The 22,973-nt window shown below is 39.0% G+C and overlaps 1 long non-coding RNA gene across 1 annotated transcript; it reads left to right on the top strand.

Moving 5' to 3' along the window:
- Nucleotides 1-109: 109 nt before the first annotated feature.
- On the top strand, nt 110-22,875 carry LOC121827943 (uncharacterized). Its single transcript, XR_006070284.2, has 4 exons — nt 110-161; nt 13,864-13,920; nt 19,694-19,853; nt 22,690-22,875. It is a non-coding gene; the product is annotated as an uncharacterized LOC121827943 (long non-coding RNA).
- Nucleotides 22,876-22,973: the final 98 nt, after the last annotated feature.

The raw sequence follows: 22,973 nt of genomic DNA, 5'->3' as shown, positions 1-22,973 counted from the left end.
TTACTTTTGTGCTACATTTGAGTCATTTTTACTAAGAAGGATGAACCACACAGAGCCAAGACCAGGTGGGATGTCTGGGACAAGTACACATCACAGTAAGCTAAATTCTGAATCTTCACTGGACTTCATGTAGTCAGAGAAGGATGGTGTCAAATTCAAAGGTAAGACTTGGTCTAATTTGCTGTAGTCAATTTGAGGCAAGAGGGATACGCATAACTGTAGCAATGGAATGTGAGTTAAAAGGGTCACAGATAAAAAAGTAGGAAATGTCTTGATTCTTTAGGTAGAATGTTAATTGCAAATAAATGTTTCTAAACTTTCCTTAAAAAGGATAGTCTATGATCCAATACTTTTAAAAATGGTAAAATTTTTTTTAAAGTATTGATCATATATTCCATTTGAGTGTTAGTGTATGTAAATGGACATATGTGATTTGTAGTGGTTTGTATGTGGTGTGTCCCATCAAAAGGCTCATGTGGTGGGGATTTAGTTTCCAGCTAGTGGCTATAATTGGGAGTTTGGACTCAGATGGAGAAAGTAGGTCCCCGAGAGTGGGCTCTTGGCTGTGTCTTGTCTCTGACACCTTACTGCTCATGTTTCCTGTCTGCCTTGAGTTAAGAGACTCTTTCACCACAGACTCCTTCCACTATGATGTTCTCCCCAGGTTCATGGACCCAAGTGACCCTATGATGCCCTGAACTGAAATAGTAATTCCTCAGTTGAAGTTGTTCTTGAGTATTTTGGTCACAACAACCAGATAACAGTGATTTTGCTTGTTTGTCTTTTGCTTGTTTGTCTGTTTCTAAATGAAGTAAGTATCTATTGGTATCTAAAGATGGCTAGCATTTCATAACAGAGGAATCATGTTAAGGGATTTAGGTCTTATATTAAGAATATGAAGAACCACAGGAAAGTGTTAAGCAAGGAAAGAAGTGATATGTTACCAAGATTCACCCAGTACAGTTTTAAGATGAATGGAAAGGGAGAAAATGAAATCAAAGAGAAAACTGATAGTTCAAAGTGATGTAGTGTGGGCCTTGATGGAATGCAAATGACACATATGGGTAGAAGAACAAAGAAAGAAAATATTCTGTTTGAATAGATAGTAAAATGTTATGGAAGAGGGTGTGGAAGAAATCAAACATAAGTCAGGTTTGGGACCTAGGAGATACCTGAGACCAGAAACAGAGTGCAATTATACATAGCAAGGCCAGAGTGACCTAGAAAGGATGCTGATCTCACAAATGAGCCCAGTTCTCCATGGGCTGTTCAGGTGATTATGTGCAGTAGCTGCTTTTGGAAGTACAAAGGTAGAGGAAAGGGGTTGGGGCTGGGCACATTATCTTAAGAAATATAACTAAGCTCCAGGTAGAAGGGGGCTGATATGGAGTCTGTGCAGACCTTACTGGCAATGTGTTCTACAGAGTATCTGGAAGCAGAAAACTCAGTTTCTAATTCTTTGCTTCCCTTCCTTTAGAAGTTTTTTCAAGTTAATTATTTGCTGAATATCAGAAATTTAGGGGCAGTAAAATGCTTATCACAAATAATGTTATGCTTTGGAATAATGCTTTTGTACACTGGTTTAATAAAACACTGATTGGCCAGTAGCTAGGCAGGAAGTAGAGGTGGAATAAGCAGATAAGGAGAATTCTGGGAAGAGGAAAGCTGAATGAGGAGATGCCAGCCCACCATCCAGGCAGCAGCATGTAATGGCACATAGGTAAAGCCACAGAATACATGGCAACATATAGATTAACAGAAATGGACTGAGTTTAAGTGTAAGGGCGAGTCAGTGGCAAGCTAATGGCCGAACAGTTTTAATTAATATAAGCCTCTGTGTGTTTACTTGGGGGGACATGAGTGGGAGATATTTGGTGAGTGGCAGGCTAGGACACAGGAAAAATTCTAGCTACAAATGGAGCCAAAGTGTGGGACCTAAAACCTGAGAAAGCTTTAAAAAGAAAAAAAGATTCTGATATGGAGCTAAAAACAAGTTCCCAGTTGTGTCTCTCAGGCCAGCCATGAGCTACAGTATGGCAGGTTCACAGTGGCGTGTGGGCTTGAGTGCAGCATGGTAGACTTCCACCAAGGTAAGGTACACAGTGGTGTCTCCAAGCCACACAGTATACTGCGTTGTGACAGATTTAGGTTTTGCTAGTATAGAAAAAGAAAAGAAAAAGAAGTTTCTGGGCTACACACTGCTGGATGGAAGCATAGACCCACTACTTCCCATAGTCGACGGTGAGCCTGGTTCCCAGAGCTGGCACTAAACATAGTTCCACCATGTTGGGGAGCTGAGGTGGGCAGAGCCAGCAGCCAAAGCTGCTATTTCAGTCCTAGTAATGCTGCAGTTTAAAGCAATAGATTCACAATAAGGCAGATTCAGATGGAACAAGAATTTAAATGGTTTACAGTGTGTGTAAAAATGTACATAGGCTTGAAAGAGAGAGGAAAAGGAATATAGACAGTTATATAAAGAAATAGAAAGTTTTAAAAATAGCCTTTAGAAAGAAAGTAAAAGTAATATAAGAAATAAGCCATGTAAAGATGGAAATCACACAGAGAGTATTATATTGTCTTTGGGATTTTTAACTGCAGAAAGACATTTGATTATAAAAACTGCTGAGTTACATCAATACATATATTTTAAAGATATCTTGATTTCAAAATTTATGTCTAAGGATATGTTGCTTTGGAAAAGAGGTTCTGCTTTTGTTTCCACAGAAGATGAGAACCTTTGGATTGCTTCCAGGCTAAAATGGTTTGATCAAGGAAGACCCCCTGAGAGGTCTCCAGATGATCCAATATCCAAAATCAGCTTCAAGGCAACTAGTTCAGATGATGCAGTGTCACAAACTACTCCAGTCAGGACTTGACCATAATTCTTAATTTTCTCAGGATTCCCATAAGATTATCAGCACCCACAAACCAGCAGGAAGTAGTATGAGAAGCTATGCCCAAATTGCCAAAATATTGTTTATAAATGTTTATTTTTATTTAAAGGGGGTTGATTATAAAGGCAATCTCTTTCTAAAGAAGAAAAGGGGATAATATAGATATGATAGGATGAAAGGGTAGATTATTGAATCTACTTTTAAAGAGCAACAACTTGTTTGAAATGTTTTACAATCCTATGGATTTTAGTTTATTGATACAAATTTAAAGTTAATTTTGTTATACTGTATGTATATTTCTACTCTTTTTTAAAGTATTTTGTTTGTACAACTCATTTGAAATTGTAGGATATAGTTGAGAAATACAGGTTCATATTTAGTCATCTATGAGAATCAAACTTACAGTCACATTAGTTAAGTTTTCTAGGTATACATAGATATATTTCAATTAAATAGGTAATCTTCAAACGCTTCACAGACCTACAGAATATGGCATTTAAAATGTTTGAAAAAGGACTTTCTGGACAGTGAGACATGTCTGCACCTGGCAGCACCAATTTATTTCAAAGAGAAAGATGGACATTGAAGACACACTATATGGAGTTTATCTTCTTTTTGGCAAAAAATAGCCATTTGGGCAAGACACTGTTCTTGCCTGGACTGCCTGACAAAATGTTGCATCGACTGAACATGCAGGACCCATAGGAAGGTGACCACTGAACTTTACGAGGCGAGATGGTCCTTCAGGTTCCTGCTTTGCAGAAGAAACTGCCAGACAGACTATAGGACACAGAGAAAAGTGACTGAGAAACTCTCGGCCTATGAGTTGAAAATGGATGCCCCAATATTGCAGAAGAACTTTGGATGACTGTCCAGGCAGCCAGCTGTCTCTGTCATTTCCAGAGTTTTGGAAGTTGCTTACCGTGCATTTCCTGTTTACTTAGGTAATATTATATCCTTCTGAGGTCTTTGATGTAGTTGAAGACTATATAGTTATAATTTTCCTTGGTTATGATAAAAGATAAGTTAGATATCTTAGACTCACAAATATTGGATAAATAGAATATTTTCTTTGAATTTGCCAAAAATAAATAGACTAGATATTGTAACTGTAACTCTTGCTTGATAACTGTTTTGTTATATGTAATTTTACTATGTTAAAGTTAAAACTTTTTAATTGAACAGAGAAGGGGAAATGCTGTGAAATAATGCTTTTGTACACTGGTTTAATAAAACACTGATTGACCAGTAACCAGTAAGGAAGTATAGGCGGGATAAGCAGACAAAGAGGATTCTGGTAAGAGGAAGGTTGAGTGAGGAGACACCAGCCCACCATCCAGGGAGCAGCATGTAATGGTTCACAGGTAAAGCCACAGAACACATGGCAACATATAGATGAACAGAAATGGGCTGAGTTTAAGTGTAAGAGCTAGTCAGTGGTAGGCCTGAGCTAATGGCTGAGCAGTTTTAATTAATATAAGCTTCTGTGTGTTTACCTGGGTCTGAGAGGCAGTGGACCAGGTAGGACACAGGAAAACTTCAGCTACAATGTTATGGAGTTTGAATGAGCTAATATTTGTGGTAAGATTGCTTTGCAAATTGTAACAGGCTGGAGTTTGAAGAGATAGCTCAGTTGACAGCAATTGCTGATCTTGCAGAGGACCTGAATTTGGTTCCCAGCACCCACATTATAGCTCATAACCACCTGTAACTTCAGTTCTAGGAGGTCTGATAACCTCATAGAACTTCTGCAAGCTCCAGGCATGCATGAGGTACATGCATACATGCAGGCAAAACACTCAAACACACAAAATAAAAATAATAAATATTTTAAAAATGTTAAAGGACTGAATCATCTTTAGATCTACTGTAAATTGTGATTTTATGGAGGTGGGAAGATAAAATGTAAACTCCAGGTTCAGAGGTCAGCTCCAGAGCAAGCTGGCAGGGAGTAAAGGTTACTGTAGTTCACATCTACACACATGCCAGGATCTACAGAATTGATGGCTACTATAAGAGAAGCAAGAATTTATAACAACAAGTCTTGGGAGTAATAATTAGGGACCAGCTCATCAGAAATTGGAGGACTGAACAGACAGACCACAGGACATGAAATAAGAGACCCATTAGGTCTGGGATAGAAGATGAGAACATCTAATCCTGAAGCTTGTAATATCCAGAGCAGAGGCAAAGGCAGTCTTGGTGATATTTGGCAGGTGACCTAATGAGAAGACTTGGTTTCAGAGTTGGGATGTCCTTAAATAATAAAATTACAATAATTAAAATCAATGTTAACACTCTGTGCCAAAAACAATTTGTCATTGTTTAATTTTACCAAAGAAACAATTTAGTTTTCTAACGATCCCATTGCTATTATTATTGTTGTTGACAATGTTATTATTTATCACCCCCCTTCTGACTTTTTTGAGATAAAGTCTAACTCTTGTAGTCCAGCCTGGCCTCAAACCCCCAGCAATTCTGCTCCAGTCTTTCTCATACTGGAATTAAAGACAAGACTGGATTTTCATTTGCATTTTACACATGGTAAGACTAAAGCCCAATTAGAAAGCTCAACTAGTAATCAATAGAGACAACCTCCACAAACTTTGGGAATGGCTTCAGAATCAAGCCCCTTCAAGTCTGTGCCACTGCTGTGGGTGTTACAGATGGGGAGGAAAGGGCAGGAACACACACTGCCCTTCACATGTCAAGACTTGGCGATTGGTCCTCGTTAATGCCTGTGCTCTGCATGTCTATGTACTTATACAGAGCAGTTACCAACCATGCCCATCTTCTTCCCATAGAGGCCTAGCACTCTGCATGTTGTTTTCACGTCTCTTAAATATAGAAGACCTCCAGAGGCCATGAACCTTGAATTCAACCTTTTAGAAATTAATTAATTAATTTTTATGTGTATAGGTGTTTTACTTGCTTATCTGTGCATCACATACGTGCCTGGTGGCTGTGGAGTCCAGAAGACACTGGGTCTGAGTTACTGGTGTTTGTGAACTACCATGTGGGTGCTAGGAATTGAACCATGTCCTCTGCAAGAGCATCCAGTGCTCTTAAATACCGTGCCATCACTCCAGAGCTCTCATTCAATCTTGGTACTGATTCTAAGCTAATGTAAGGAAGCTGTGGTAGAGTGGAATGGGCAGCGGGGCCGTCTCCTCCTGGCTCCTACAGAGCTGTATCTGGCTCCTGGTAGGTTCTCCTGGTTCCTGCAGAGCTGTATCTGGCTCCTGGTAGGTTCTCCTGGCTCCTTAGCAGGTGGCTTTGTTCCTCTAGGTTCTCAGGACACTCTCCCTTGCTTATACTTGAATGGAAGCCTCTCTCACAGCTGTCCTATAGCTTCTTACTAAAGTTCCTAGTAAAAAAATAAAACTACTTTAGTGCCTTCTTATCATTATTAAAATGAAAATATAATTATGTAAACCTGAAAAAATCCAGCATTCACACCCTTTCCTTAGTTGTGGTCTTCAGTTTCAACTCTGTTAGCTGTGTTTTCTAACACGTATAAACAATTTTTCTCTTTTTATTAATTTTTTTTGCAGGATTCTCCACAATGTGTCTGGAACCTATTCACCCCTCTCCCCATTCCCAGATAGGGCTAAATAGGGTAGGAGATGGGAAGGTCAGGTAGGGGAAGAAATATGGAGAGGAATAACTAACATTCAAGACATTTTGAAAACATCATATTACATTTTATGCTCATGTGTTTACATGTATATATGTGTGTGTTTATTCACATGTTTGCAGGTGATGAGTGCATGTGTGTGTACCTGAATAAACCAGAGGGCAACCTCGGTCATTCCTCAAGTGCCATATGTTTATACTACCATAATATTATTTTTATTATATATTATTAATAAATTATTTTGTTCATATATTATTATATTATTTCACTAATATATAATTATTTGAAGGTCTCTCATTGTCTTGGAGTTTATCAAGTAGGCTGGACTATCTAGCTGATGAACCCAGGGAAAGACCTTGGCTTTCCTATACCCCTCTCCAACATAAACACATACCAGACAAACACACGTGTATTTCATTTCCTGGCATAACAATGACATCATGACTTGGGTATTGAATGATACTCACTGTGAACAATTATGTTCACCTTAATTATGACTGAGTTATGCATTATTTTATCACCATTAATTATTATGTCTTCTTTCTTGTAAAATTATTACTTCCTCTAATAATTACTTCATTGACTGTTTGGTTAGCATTATATGTGGCTATCAGTACTTTCCCCTGAAAACTGAGCCAGAAGTGTAAGTCTTGAGTTCATTCAACCATAACAGGCTGTTGTTTTTTCTACCCAGTCAGAGACATTTTCCCCAAGCCCCTCCTCTCTTACCATTCTGTCGACCACTTATTCTTATGCTGTTTTTTCTTGGCTCTTTGTTCTTATTTGTGAGTCAATATAAAGCATAGACTATTGTTTGCTAGGCTACGGCAATTAGGTGGTGCCTCAGAGATTTCCCTGGGAGATCTCTAAATGACTGGCTCTAGGTCTCTTCCATGGACATGCCAGCATATTTAGAAAAGGATCTATTGAACTGTCAGGCGTAAGCCTAGCTGCCCACATCCTGGAAATCTCTAGGGAATGAGACAAGAGGGTAGAATGTGGAGGGAATCTTCCTCAGTGGCCCTCCTCTCAGCATAGGGCTCTTGCTTTGGACTGTGTATGGTGTCTGAATACAGAGTTCACTCACTTGACCTTCCTGCTTTCTGCAGGGAACAGCATGGCAGCCACTGTCTGCAGCTTCTGTGAAAACGTTTAACCTGGCCTTTGTTTCATGACTCCCTCTCTTTTTAATCTTCCTGGGTTCCGGAGACTTTCTAGTAATCTTCGGTTCACTGCTGCGCTTTCTGACTACTTCCAGCTTAGAGCTCTGCTTCCTTCATCTGCTGGGTTGGTTTTCCCATATACTTGTTTCTACTAAGCTTTAAATTACATGGCTGTTGCCTCTGCTCCCATTTCTTTGATTTTTGAAGAGGCATGCCTTTTTAAAGTTCTTACCTATGGTTTTCGAGAAATTTGCTAAAAATATGTAAATGCACGTAAGACTCGGGCACAAATGCTCTGCTGTAAGAGGGTCTCCACCCTGCGCTGCTTGACAGTGTGGAAGCTGCGGCTTCTCTTCCTTACCTACGTGTTCCCTTCTGACAGCAGCTTGGTCATTCCTCTTTGTCTCTGTCTCTGTCTCTGTCTCTGTCTCTCTCTCTCTCTCCTTCTCCTTCCCTCTCTTCCTTCTCTCTCTTTCTTTTCTCTCCTCTCCTCACTCGCATTCTTTCTCTGTACCTACTTTTTTCACTAGTTGGATGAAACAAAGTAGAGGTATTGTTTTCTTTTATTCAGTAGATACCCACATGGCCCACATCAGGCCAGTTGTCTTTTTCTTCTTCATGTGATAGTGTTACAAGGTGTCCATATATCCTTCCCATGGCATCTTCATCAGATTCCGTTGCTCTATAATTCCTAATTTTGTTGCCCTCTAGATTCCAGTAAACCCATTGGTGCCTATTGTTATTAAATATCATTCTCAGCTTCTAGTCGATTCTATTTACTTCTTTTAAGGTTTAATGCCTTCTCTTTTGTGAAATTATTATGATTGTGTGGAACCAAAAAATCTGTAATTGATTCAAGATCTTAGGTAGTCTGAAAAATAAACACCAGATTGGGGGATTTTTCCTTGATGATATTGAATTAATTCGTGATTAGAATTCACATTCTTATGAAGTACTTTCTGTGACAGTATAGAGATAAATCCTAGGATGGAGCTCAGTCTCAGTCATCTGTAGATACAAAATGAAACAAGATGACAACATGTCCATGACCAGCATTGGACATTTAGTTTTTGCTTCTCTGTTTGAGGGTTGACTGAGGTACCTTCTTGGCACTGTGGGTTTGTAGGTAAGTTTCTACTGTCCTCCATTTTTCTTGCTCTGGGAACCATATGGTGGGGCCGAGGCTACCACGGATATGTTCTCACGATGATGGTGTAAATGCTAGAACAAAAGTCAACTATGTATACTCATTTCAAGCCTCTGCTCATGGCATATTTAACATACCATCCCAACATGCTATCAGCACATTTAACACACTGTGGTGGTTTGAAGGAAAATGGGCCCCCAAAAGGGTGGTACTATTAGGAGGAGTGGCCCTGTTGGAGGAAGTGTGTCACTGTAGGGGCGGGCTTTAAGGTCTCTTTTCCTCAAAGCTTCCCTCAGTGTGACAGTCAATTGACTTCCTGTTGCCTGCAAGATGTAGCATTCTCAACTACAGCACAAAGTCTTCCTGCATACACATGACCATGCTCTCATCATGATGATAACGGACTCAACCTCTGAAATTGTAGTAAGCCACCCCAATTAACTGTTGTCTTTATATGAATTGCTGTGATCATGGTGTCTCTTCACAGTAATAAAATCCTGAACTAAGACACAGACCATCCCAACATACCACTGGCACATTTAACATTCCACCACAATATGCCACTGGCACATTTAACAGGTCATCCCAACATGCCACTGGGCAAGGCAAGTCACTTCGGCTAAGATCAGGAACTTTATTTCCACAAGTCGACAGCAAGAGTGTGAATCTTTGGTACTGTGACAGGAAAGGGAGCGTTTGCTTTTCTATTAATTTTATCAGAGTCTGTTCCTTTGGAATGGTTACCCATCTTTCCCAAATTTCTTCCAGCTTCATCAAATAAAATCACATCCTAAACTCATTTGATCTATATCTGTGACATACCTTGTCTGGATATGTTTTCTTTGTATCAGAGACTGATGAATAATGAGAATATGACTACCTGCCACACACTTAACATATAATCACAGAGTAAGAATTCAGTAACAGAAATAAACACTTCCACCAGGAACAAAAAAAAAAGTGCTAGATAGAATTTCCGAAGTCCTGTTGGGCAAACAAATATTTCTGGGTCCCTAGATTAGGCTCCAGTTATTTTCTTTAGGAATCATATCCTGATCTGGTGTTTAAATCTGTTTTGTACCCAGGGAAGCCTTTCCCTGTCAGTCATCACCCAGTTTCTTCCAGAGAGTTGAAGACATAGTGTTTATTTTGTGTCTCACATAGTCTCAGCTTCTTTTAGCCCAAGCTGATAATAATTTTCACAATATCATTCTCTCAAACACATAGTAAGTTTTCTATGACTTTCATTCCATGCAACTATATACTAAAACAAGGCCTGTTCTTTATGAGACATGTCTTCTAGAGTTACTTATAGATAAGTAATTGGGATGCATCAGGCTCCTTTCAGGTATCCCCTAAGACCTTTGGCTTAGCTGTAAAGAGCAGTTAATATGAAGCCTCAGTCTTCTATGAGGTCATATTGAATGTTACAACTTCACCTTTGATTTGATCTTTATTTTGAGGCCATTTAATAATCACCATGCCTTTTCTCCAAGTCCATCATTCAGCCCTCCTACTTCTTACATTAAATCTCACCTCTGACGTTTTGCAAACTAACTATTTAATTCCTCGGTTCTACCCTTTCAAGTAACACCATTATAATGCAACTACTGAAAATTAACTAATCTTTCAAAATTCATCTTCAAAAATTCTTTACATAATGCCATAATTTATTAAATACATTTTTGTGTTAGTTATCCCAGGAAATTACCATACCATTTTCTTGGCAGTATATGATCTCTGCTATCATTTTTGAGCTTTTAACATCAGTTTTCTTAAAGCTTACAACCAATATGACATTACCAACGTGTGCTCTTATCAGATGTTAGTATACCAAACAGCCTCCACTGCAATTATTATGGCATGTGCTTATTTTTATCACATATAAATATGCATTTTGACTGGGGCCATCCTGATTTTAGCTGTTTATTCTGGGCTCCAAACTGGGAGGAAGTGATTACCTGGAGTTCATTCTTTTTGTGCTGCTAATAACAGAGTAAGAAAGCAAGTCCATTCACACAAGTAACACTTCAAATATTTGCTTATAGCAGAGCTATTTTTCTAATCTTGCTGATCTGATACCAAGTTAAATGCTATAGTCTCTATCCTGGGGAAGATTAGTGAATTCCATTCACATGACACCATGAAAGCGGATATACTATAATACTGTTATGTGGGAGATGAATTGGTACATCATTAAATTCTCCCTGAGACAAGCTAGCAATATGGAAAAATTAAGTGGATCGAGAAAGGAAAATATTCTCTCAACTCCCTTCCACCCCCAGAGTCTGGTTTACATTCCTTGGGTGGGGGGGGAGGCACTGAGTCAAGAATTTCTACACAAATTGAAAACCAAAGCTGCTGCAAAGATGTCCCATGTGAAGATACCATCTTTTCTGAGAAATATCCCAATTAAGATGATTGGAACAGATGACTGATGGTAGTCAAGGCCAGATCACGTGTCTCACATCTTTGTGGCGTTTGATTTTAACCTGCCATCTGAAAACCTGAACAATGCAACCATAACCTCCTTTGCAATTGTATCTAGTAAATGAAATTAAGATGGAATAAATAAGTAAGCTAGCTCACATTTTAAATCAGCTTTTGAAAACTTTACTATCTTTGGAACTGTCAATTACATCCCTTGAACAATGAGGTGATGTAATATACAGAGCTAATGACAGGTAAGCATGTTCTTTTCCTACATTCACATTCTGGCCTTGTCTCTAGTGTGCACTTTGTTGTTTGTTTAATAAACTCCAACTTTGTTACTGACAGTCCTGAAATTCTTCTCTGCAGGTTAAGTCAAAAGCCCACAAACTGGAGGCTCTGACGTTACTTAGCAGGCTAGTTCAGCCTGCATCTCTCACTACTGTGGATGTTATGATCTCTCAGAAGATCCAAGAGCCTTCTTTTCTAGGGGAAATATTTCTGTTCCTCCTCTTAAGAAATAGTTCCATTTTTTTTTTTTTAAAAATGAACTTATTTCTTCATTTGTTGAGTACATCTTTTGTAAAGGGGGCAGATAACTTCTTTCATGCGCTACTTCTCTGCAGAAACCAAAACTCAAAATAAGCAATAAATCACAGACACGAAAAGAGCTGTAGTGATTTTCTAATTCATGTCAGCAATGAAAGATCTTGGATCTGTTTCTAAGAATGCGTTGAACACACCTGGCAATACTTGATGGAAGAGAGCAACCATAATTTTAGATTTTACTGGATTCATTGAGTTTGAATTCACTGTGCCAGTTATAATGTACCTGTCTAACATTTTGCTGGGTTGGTGAGTGCAAACATAGATCTATTATCCACAGATTTCTGGGGACAGCAGGACACCTGAGATCTACTGGGAAACTGGAGAAGAAAGCCAGTAAGCAGCTGAGTGACAGAATTCATGACAGAGATCTCTCTATCCCAGGCTAGGTTTTCTGTTAAGACCTAAGGGCTTAGACCAGTTTTTTTTTTTAACTTCTCATTTCCTGCTTTTAATACTTACATGCTGAAAAATGATGATTGAAAAAATTAAGTCTTCATTTTTGTGATTAAACCATTATAATTATGTAAGAGCAGAAATGTTTGTGGATAGTAGTTCATGCATCTAACAGTCTGGGGTCTAGGCTAAGGGTTATACGGTAAGCACTGGTTGCCTATGGGTGGCATGACATGTACAGTGCTAAGTGCACTTACTGGGTGTTCAAATCTGAAGCTACAGTGAAATTCCATGGTGCAGCATGGCCGAACGCTACACCAAATACCTTGGATCCACTAAGCACTTGAGTGTGAATCAATTTCTGCAATTTTCACATGAAAAAAAATCTTTTCCTGTTGTCAAGGTTTTTAGAATTCACATATTTGTTTCTGAACATGAAACTGCAACTCCAATTTTAGAAGCTGTGGCTTAGGGTCCCACCTACACATTTACTTATAGATACTCGATATTTTTCAGAAAACTGATAGATGGAGAGAACCAGTGCAATCTCGGTGAACTGCTGGTTGATGCTAGTAGAGTCCCTGTTCACTTTGCATAGATAGTGAGTATAATCATTGAGACTTGTCTTAAGTTACTCAAACTTTTATTGAGGACCACACTAGCAAGCAATTTAGAGAATGGTATAGCATTACAGCGCCTCATATCCTCACAGAGACACTCCTGAGACTGAGAGGTTAAAGCAATCCATTCTTAATGGGTGAGGACTCCATCAGGTTGTTAGATAAAAATCCCTGTTATTATTGTTATTATTATTGTTGTTGGTGTTATCTTCTGCCATTAGGCGAAGGCAGGGAGCACATCAGCCCTCAAAGATCCACAGTTTCAAATCAGTTCCTGGCTGTGCTACTTCTAAGATGCATGCATTTGTCTTGAGTCCTTCCTTTCCTGGTTGTAGTTGCTATGGCATGGTAAGTGCCAGAGATCATGAAGCTACCCTATCTCCTCCTAGGAAACAACAAATGCCATTGTTCTGTGTTAGTCAGGGAAAGAGCCATGAGATCCAACAAATAAATTTAATCTTGTCAAGTTTGCTTCAAAATAGATCAAACAGTTCTCTAAAACCATATGGTGGTGGTTTTCGCAGTTTTCAAATATATATCTGACAAAGAAATCCTTAACAATGAATACAACTCCATTTCTTTGATATTCCATGAGGGAAAAAGCACATTATTTTAAATGCCAGCCTCAAAAGTTTAAAATATCCTCAATTTTTCTTTTCCTGATGATTGGACTTCTTGACTCCCCTAAGTATGCCTGACATGCTTTTCATTCTCATTGAGCAGGTAGTCAGAAGAACATGGTTTATTCTAATGATGATAAAGAATGGAGTGGGCATAGGTTCTCAGAGCATGAAAAGGATGCATTATCAATGCAGCATTGAAATTGAGTTTAAAAATGTATCATGTTGTCTGTCATCAATTTATTATCAATTAAAAGTACAGGAATTTTTTTTCACTCTATTTATAAACAAGATATTTTTTCCCCATCTGTTCCTTGAAACTTATTGTTTTGACCTATATATTTTTCCAGGTGAAAAGGTGATACATGCTCACCAGATAAAGGCTTGAAATTCAAAGAAACTAAAAGGTAGAAAAATTATCATCTATAAATACATGATGTGGTGTTTTGCCAATGATTGTTTAACAATATAAAAATGTTTATTAAAATGCACATACTAACATTAAAATTATTTTTTAATAATTATAAAGCAATATGTGGTCTTCTTAATAGTGGAGAAGAATTAGATCTTAGGAAGTATGGAGAAGACCAAAAATGGTCCCAATGTTTTTGCTGGTGTTTATTTTACTACCCATGTGTCTGGTACAATGAAATACTTTAAGATACATTTTTCCAACTTAAAAATAAGATTAATAGTCTTCCTATTATTGAGTTTTGAGCACTCTTTTTATATTTTAGATACATATTCTTTTTATTGAGAATTTCATGTGTGTATATATGCTTTGATCTAGTTTATCCCCAATTCCCCCTCCAATTTCCCTTCTATCCTCTTTCATTCTTCTTTCAACATTTATGGACTCTTTAAAAAAAAACAACAAAACAAGGAGTCCACTTAATGCTGCCAGTATGAGGGCAGGACCAACTACTGTAGCACGGGCAGCCTCTTATGGACCACAACGCTGAAGAAAACTGACTACCTTTTCCCTGCAGCCACCAATTGCCAATAAATCCTCAGCTAGGGGAGAAATTCCTAAAGATGCAGATTTGTTATCACAAATACGTTTCTGGAATATTATTCCACAGTATGTAGCTTACTTTCCTACACTCTTAACAATTGCGTTCAAAAACCAGGTTTTATTTTTTTAAATAATTTATTTTATTATTTTAATGAACTGTGTGTGTGTATGTGTGTGTGTGTGTATGTGTGTGTGTGTGTGTGTGTACATGTGTGTATGTGAATGTGAGTAGTCACATATGAGTGTCAGTGCTTGTAGAGGTCAGAGGCATTTGGTAGCCCTGGAACTGGAGTCACATATGGTTGTGAGTCGCCAAAACATGTCCTAGGAACCAAACTCAGGTCCTCTGCAAAAGCAGTGAATGCTCTTAACCAGTGAGCCATTTGTCCAGCCCCCCAGAGCAAAGACTTTAAATTTTGATGAACTATGACTTCTCAGTTTTTTCCTTCATAGGTTGGGATCTAATGTCATGTCTAATACATTTTGGCTCAACTTGGGATATCAAAATGTTGTCCTTTTTTCCTGGAATTAATTTTTTTTAACATTTTACAAATTTTTGTATTAAGCTTACCAAGATTTTGATTTAGTTTTTTTACATGGTGTGAGGTATCAACCAAGTTACTTTTTGACATGGGTTTTCTAATCTTTAAGATCCATTTGTTGAAAGATTGAATTTTACTGAATTTCTTTTGTATTTTTCTCAAGAGTACATGAATTATATATGTCTGAGTCTATCTGTGGACTGGATGTCACTGCAATGATTTGTATGTTTGCCCTTTCACCAGCACCCCACTGCGATGGCTTCGTGTATTAACCTTGACTTTTACATTTTGGTTGATCAAAGTCTGAATATGATACTACTTCTTCATTCTCCCACTCTGTCATTTTCTCAATCATCTCAGCGCTTCTTGTTTCTTTGATTTTTCCATATAAAGTCTAGTATTAGCTTATCAGCTTCTAAAAAAAGAGTCTTATGAGGAATTTTTGTTAAGACTGTATTAAGTCTATGGGGAAATTGATATAACATTTTTAAACACAGCCTTAGTATTCAAGAGGTGGAGAATAGGAAATCACACATTTGAGACAGCCCACACTAGATAGTGAATTATTGGCCAGCCTGGGATACGTGATCTTACCTCTAAATAACAACAAAATATTTTGACCTTCAATTTACAGGGAATACTGCCAATTTGAATGAGTAGGTCTTTGAGTTCTTTCTTTGTTGTTTTGGCATTTTTAGTATATGAGTCATAAATATATTTTGTTAAATTCATTCCAAAGTTTCTCTGATTTAGACTCCATGCCCCAAATTCTCCTCTGTTTGATTGAGTCTATTGGTGATGCTTCCCACTGTTTGCTCGGTTGTTTGCTTGGTTTTAGTTCAGCTTTGATTTTTGGTTGTTTGTTTTCTGCTTTGTGAGACAGAATCCCACACCATAGCTCAGAGTAAACTGGAACTCACTATATAACCCAAGCTGGACTAATGAATACTTGGAGCAATCCTCCTGTCTCTGTCTTCATGCTTGATTAAAAGAATGAGCTCTCGTGTCTAGATCCAGTGTGCTTCTTGACACATTAAATTTTTCATTCCCAAAGTTGTCTTTTTTCAAAATCTAATTTCCTTGCTGATTTTTCTTCTATCTTTTTCTGATGTTGTCATCCATAATGATGATTTTTCTCCTATATGTCAGTGGCTTTCCTCTCTAGGTAATGGATTGACTTCCTTATTTTATTATTCTACCTGCTAAGAAGGGAAATTATGATCATGCTGAAATCAAGTTGAAGATACTCAATTTACATTCATGATTATATATTTGCGGCATAATAAAACAGAAAGACATTCCTTGAAAGAAATAGTACGCCCCACTAGGACTCTTCCCAGACATCCCCTTGCTGCCTTGTGTTGTGGAGATCCTGCAGCTTTGGGTCTGTGGGTCAGGGCCCTTCATGTGCTCCAGCAGATTATAGATGGGGTGATATTGGGGTGAGCCAAGTCATAACCCTGGATCTGGGCCTGGGCACCTGTAGGGTTGGTTTGCCAGATGGGAAATGGGGACAGCCCTCTCATGGTCACAATTTCAGGGCTGGCTCACCTACAGCTGCGCTAATGAGGTTGGCTCTATTGTGCTGCCCTGGCGAGGTGCAGGGCTGCCCTCCTGAGTGTTGAAACAGGGTAGAAGGTGGATTCGAAGGGACTGGGAATGAATGGGATCAAGATACATGATGTGAAAAAACACATAGAACAAGCAAGCAAGCAAGCAAACAAATAAATAAATCCCACAAAATAGAAACAGAAAAAAGAAAAGAAATAGTATGTCCACCAGAGGCCTCCAGCAAGAATTATACTAATCAGTAAGATATCATAAGCACTTATGGTAAATTCAATAAAAATAAAATGTTTACTCTCAGTGCTCCATCAGCAAATCCCTAGACATGCTTGGCAATGCATTAAGATAAGAAAAGAAAAATAGAAAGGAAAGCACAAAGTGTTCATGCTTTTTTCAAAGTGTGATCCTGTGGAGTGTGTTAGGGAGAAGGATGCAGAGATCAAGGATGAACTCTGACTTCTGACTTGAGCTATCACTGGTGTTCACACCTTCAAATGAGGTAATGGTAAATGTTGATACAAAAATTAAGAAAAATGTCAAACTTTTAATATGTGAGTCTAGACTTTATCTGAGCAGCTTAATAGATATAATTTAGATCTCAGTGCAGATGTCAGTACTAAAAATACAAAATCGGAAGTTATCAGAATATATACTGCACTCAAAAATTTAAGCCAAGTGGCATTAGTTAAGGAAATAATTCTATAGGCTATCACTTTAAGGCAAGCAGATGGTAGGGACTAGACCCCTTCGATAAGACAAAAGCCTGAACTTTTTATAGTGTCACTAAACTGAGAAAGAACTGCTTTTTCTGCTGCAGGCCTCAGGAATATATCATAAGAACTCAGCTGGTTATGGCAAAGTCACTACCTGGAGGGATCAGTGAATTCCTCCAGAGGAAGCCAAATTCCAAGGAGTTTTGGGTGTTGTTTGGCTTGTTATATATCAGCTGTATTCTGTTATGAAAATCATGTGTGCCTAAATAGTTTTCCCAGTTGACTTTTCCCTAGAAGGGCTAACAGTGTGGACTGATCACTCTCTGGACATTCACATTCCAGGAATTTGGAGAACAGCCCCAGGAAAGGCTTTCTCTGGAATCAGATATCTCCTTTAGCCATTTTCAAGGACTAACAGTGATAACAGCCCACATGCAAGTCTCCTGACTTAAGGTAAATTCCACAAGGAGACACCACCTAGGTGAGGTGGACATTAAGTAATCTTTACACAATTTATCTCAGACCCTCCCTTTTTATACTGGGACTTCCAGGGCACAGGACAGAGAAGAAAAAAGAGAATGGAAGAACTGGATGGGTAAGAACTTGAGAGGAACAAACTGAGATGGGGAAGAACTAGACTGAAGGGCTAGAAGAGAGTACTAGAGGAACGAGATGGAAGATGAGGAAGAGACAGATGCAGAAGAACAAGATGAGGAAGAGCCAGATGAGAGAAAAGGAGATGGGAGAGGAGCTGATAGGGGAAAGAACTAGATGGATGAGAACCTAGAAGGGTCAGAACTAGATGAAGGAATTAAGATAGAACCTAGAGGGGATAGTAGATAAATATAGAGAGAAATCAGACAAGAAAGGAGCTAGGCACGAGAATAGAACTGAAGCTGTGTATATGTGGATGCTATGCCAGAGGAATTAAAGCAAGTGGACTATAGAGCTCGGTGTGCTGAGATTCTGTTTCCTGAAAATAGTCCTCACCGTTAGTAGTTCTCCTCCTGAGCCCCTGGGATGTATAATATTAAGGCTGGTCCTGTTAATATTATACAAGATTTTTCAAAAGTGATCAGGAAATAGATCAATAGATATATGTTATTGAATCTTAATTAGAAAATTATGGCTAGTGAAGGTAGTGGAAGCTGTTGGTAAGGCAGGAAAACAAAGATTTAGAACCAACCTGGTGGGCTCAGGGAGGTAAAGAATTTGAGACAATAGAATTAAAATGCTCTTGATACACTATGGGTGGGGCAGGAGTGAGCAGAAAGGTAGAGGATAAAGGACCAAGGGAGGAGCTGGATTGCTACGGCCATAAGATGTTTATCTAATTGTAAAGAACTCAGTATAAAGGAGCTGGAGCAATGGCTCAGCAGTTGGAGAACATCTGCCCTGATAGAGGATCCAGCATTCATGTGGAACAGCTTACCGCTGCCTGTAACTCCAGCTCCAGGGGCTCTGACTCATACACACATACCTACACACAGGTGATCACACACACACACACACACACACACACACACACACACACGAAGATAAAAATTTTTAAAGGAATAATAATCCGGTATATTGAGAGAAATTTTGACTTCTGAGTCAAAGGAGAAAAACGTCAGTTAAATTTATTTTCTTTGAAGTTATAAGGAAGTTTATCAAGAGGAAGAACAAGACTGAGTTCTAATAAGCGAAAGTGATATAATTAGCTCAGAGATCATTTTCATGATACAATTTTTTTTTCTCTCAATTCACTCTATTTAATTTTAACCAGACATGAGAATATATTCTTATTCTTCCTCTCCCCTCCCCTCCCCTCCCCTCCCCTCCCCTCCCCTCCCCTCCCCTCCCCTCCCCTCCCCTCTCCTCTCCTCTCCTCTCCTCTCCTCTCCTCTCCTCTCCCCCTCTCATCATTTATACCTGATTTTGTTTAAGGTACCCTAAATGAGAGAAAAACAATGTCTTTATTCAAAGTACAATAGCTAAAAACCCCAATATGTATCTTTCCCTGCAACTCTTATAGCTAAAGCTCAGCCAGTCAGTCCAGGGCCACCAGGATGCTGAATCTGAAACAGATGACACACAGATAGCTTAAAATCATGATCCATTTTGTTAGTTGCCTCAAGTGGCCAATGGCTACATCAGTAGCATTATAACCAAACTCTCCTCATAGCATTTCCCTCCGTGGTTTTGAACGTGTAGTTGCTGGTTGGTGGCAGGTTCAAGCTCATCTCCCCCTCCCCACACTCTATCAACAATGGGTGCCTTAGTCACATCTGCATCTAGGACCAAAAAACTGACAAGAAAAAAAAAAAGTCAACAAGTACTTATTTTTGGTTTTCTATTTCAGATGGTTCCATCTGAAGGCATGAGGACAGGGATTCATGGTACTGGGGATGTGTGACAGAGGACAGACAGCTGTTCACATCCTGGTATGCCAGGAAGTGAAGCATGACAGAAGCTAGAAGAGCTTCAACAGCTATCCCACGTGACCTGCTTCCCTCATTGAGGTACTACCACCTAAGGGTTCATGATTTCCAAACACATAGCTACCCTCTGGGAACTAGCATCCAGAGCAAGAACCTGTGTGGGCATTTCAGGCACAGCATTCTCCAAATGTTTTCTAATGAATCCCTTCCCTGTGAAGTGACCCAAGAGTTTCTTTTCTGTCGCTTACTAACCAAGAACCATGAGCAGAGAGATATACTACATACATTCCCATCATAGCATCCTCAGCAAAACATCACAATAACATCATAACAACCTCTCCCTACAAGAATTCTCTCCATTTATTAGAATTTGTGCAAACTCAAAGAGGGGCTACATCGTCTTCTTTATACTAGGTCCTGTTTGATTCATGAAGGTTTAGGTCTTGGCCAGCTACTGTTTCTAGAATCAGTCGCAGAAGCAGGAACAGGAATACCTACAAGAATACTCCTATCCAGAGCATACATCTTAAGAAAACAGAGGTTGTTCTTGTTTCTGCTTATGTGCAGCCTTTTCCAATGGCTAACTTGTATGCTGCATAAAGAGAATTCAGTGTGTGTTCATTAAATAAATAGATCCACTAGTGGTTCAGGTAGAGTTGAAATAGGGGACATTAAACAAAGCATCCTTTTTTTTCATCTACAGGCACCCTCTGTGTGTCCTTATTGATACAAATGAAGACACAAAGTAAGTTTAAGTAACTTTTAGCTCAGGAGTTCTTAGATTAGGGGACACATATACTTAAGATTGAGTACTGGAATTCTGAATCCTGCTGAACAAGGTAAAAATAATTCTGTCTTAGGAGAGAAAAAGGTGGGGTCAAAGCTCTTTGGTTTTCCCCAGCACACAGATGAATAAACCTAGACTTTGTTAATTGGACAAATTGTCAATTCCAATAAGCTCGTGTTGGCACACTCAGGCAGGAGTCCCCACAGGAAGATGCTGGTACCTGCTGTGATCTGTGCTGTGATGTCTACTGTAAATGCCACCCCTGAGGGAGGAGCAAGCCCACACCAGGCAGCCCTTCCTAAGGCTCCTCTTTTCCTTCCCAGGGTGAAACTCACTGATGCAAATTGCTCAGCTGGGTCTTAATTAAAAGTCTGCTCCCTGGGGTTCTGTGCCTTATATACTTCTCTTCCTTCTCTCTCCCTCAGCCACTTCTCTTCTCCTGTAACACCCTCCACACAGGCCCATGGTGAAGACAGCTGACAATAATGAGGCCCTAGGAACAGTTCAAAGCCTGCTGTAAAACTTTTAAAATTAAGCCCTTGAGATTTGAAGAGTTGTAATTAGAATCCATGGTTAGAAGTGACCTCAGATAACCCTGCCATCTAGCTGAAAATTTCCTCTACCTACAGGTCGGCTAGACGGTGCCAGTCTGTGGTCTTCTAGACCCAAGAGAGAGCAGAGTCCTCCTTGAGCCTTTTGAGTCATGCCCCCAGATTTCTGCCAGTAGAGCAGTTGGGGTGCATTTACTTCTTCACTGTTAAAATAGAACAGTTTAATGAATATCTACAGTGACAAATGTTTGAGCTTGTTCAGTTTTCCTCAACATAAACTTCTAAAAGTAGAATTATAGATTGGAAAAGAGGGAGTAGTTCAAAGGCTTGTTAAAAATACCAACTCCGTTTCCTTTCACCCATTTATGGAAACATTTATTTAGCATTTAATGTACATAAACAAAGTACTCATTAGGCTCTGGAATCCAGCGGTAAGCAAGATAGACTAAGTTTCTGACGGCCTAATGGTCAAGGAACATAATAAAAAATTAAGTAAAACATGCAGCCCTAAATTGGACATTTTTATCACACACCCAAGGTTTGGGAACATTATGGAAGAGGGAGTGGAAAGAATTCAAGAGCCAGAAATTGGGGGTGGGGAGGGAGTACAGAGAAACACTGTTGCTTGGATATGGCAGGGCCCTCACACTTGTGAACTCTCAGTGTCTGTGGCAACCTGCACAAGACCTGCACAAGATCCAGCCTCCTATCATGTATGCATGGAGGTGGGGAGCCTCAGGAGGCCCTGCCCCTCCCTGTGGAGCTACTGGCAGGCAAATGTTCCTGGGGATTGAGAACTATTTCCTTCAGTGGTAAATTGGCCATGCTCCAGTTAATAACCCCACATCCTTGCTAAAGCAACTCTAACTAAAACTCTGGGTCATCAAGATACTAATAAATACATGGAAGTAGGAGGGGGACATTTCAAAAAGAAGGGTCCAGAAAGAATTGGGGGGATAAGAGAAGGTAATGAGGGAATAAATATGGTTAAACTGCATTATATACATGTTTGAAATTTTAAAAGAATAAAATGAAAAGCAATTTCTTCTTGCTAAAAGCCTCTCACTGGCCTTTGAATCTGCAAAACGCAGAATGCTTTGTTTATCCTTATATCCCTGTAATCTTCCTAGTATGGAGTGGAGAGAATAGTTGATCTGAAATTGTGTAAAAATTAAAAAAAATAAACTCAACAGTTACTAGATTATGTATAATTTCTTATAAAAATAGATGGTGTTTATATAATAAAACATAAATAGCTATAAATGCTATACAAATACTTAAAATTTGGATAATATGGAGTCAGGGATGGCTTAATTCCTTCTCTCATGACCTGTAGAATTGTTTGAAATAAACTCAGCTTCTTCTACACATCCTTCCTGCTGTCTCCCTAATGCAAGGTGTCACCAGGTTTGGTCTGGACTTGGAGATAACTTCCTTATTGGTCTCACTTCATGCTTCTGCTTCCCCTAAAGGGGGAATTCTCTACTCCTCTGGAAGCAGTTGGAGTGATTCTCTTGGGGCTGAAGTCAGATCTCACAGTTCAGCCATCAGTACATCAATATTCTCTTCTTCCTCTCAGAATAAAATCCAGCCATTCCCGTGGTGTTCAAAGACTGAATGCTTTGCTCTGAAGATCAAGACAGGATGATGACATCCATCCTCACAACTCTGGTAGGTAACACTAGAATTCTACTGAATACAGTAAGAAATAGAAGACTACAACAGGCACACAAAAGAAAATGAAAGAAATAAACTTTTTAAAAAGTCTTTGAAGTTGAAATAATTATGTATTTAGATAACATGAAAAATCTACAAGAATAGAATAAGAACGAAAAAGTAATATTAGTGAGGTGAATGAACAGG

The sequence above is a fragment of the Peromyscus maniculatus genome, chromosome 3 (genome assembly GCF_049852395.1).
Source record: "Peromyscus maniculatus bairdii isolate BWxNUB_F1_BW_parent chromosome 3, HU_Pman_BW_mat_3.1, whole genome shotgun sequence".
NCBI lineage: Eukaryota > Metazoa > Chordata > Mammalia > Rodentia > Cricetidae > Peromyscus > Peromyscus maniculatus.
This window is presented reverse-complemented; position numbering and strand designations above follow the sequence as displayed.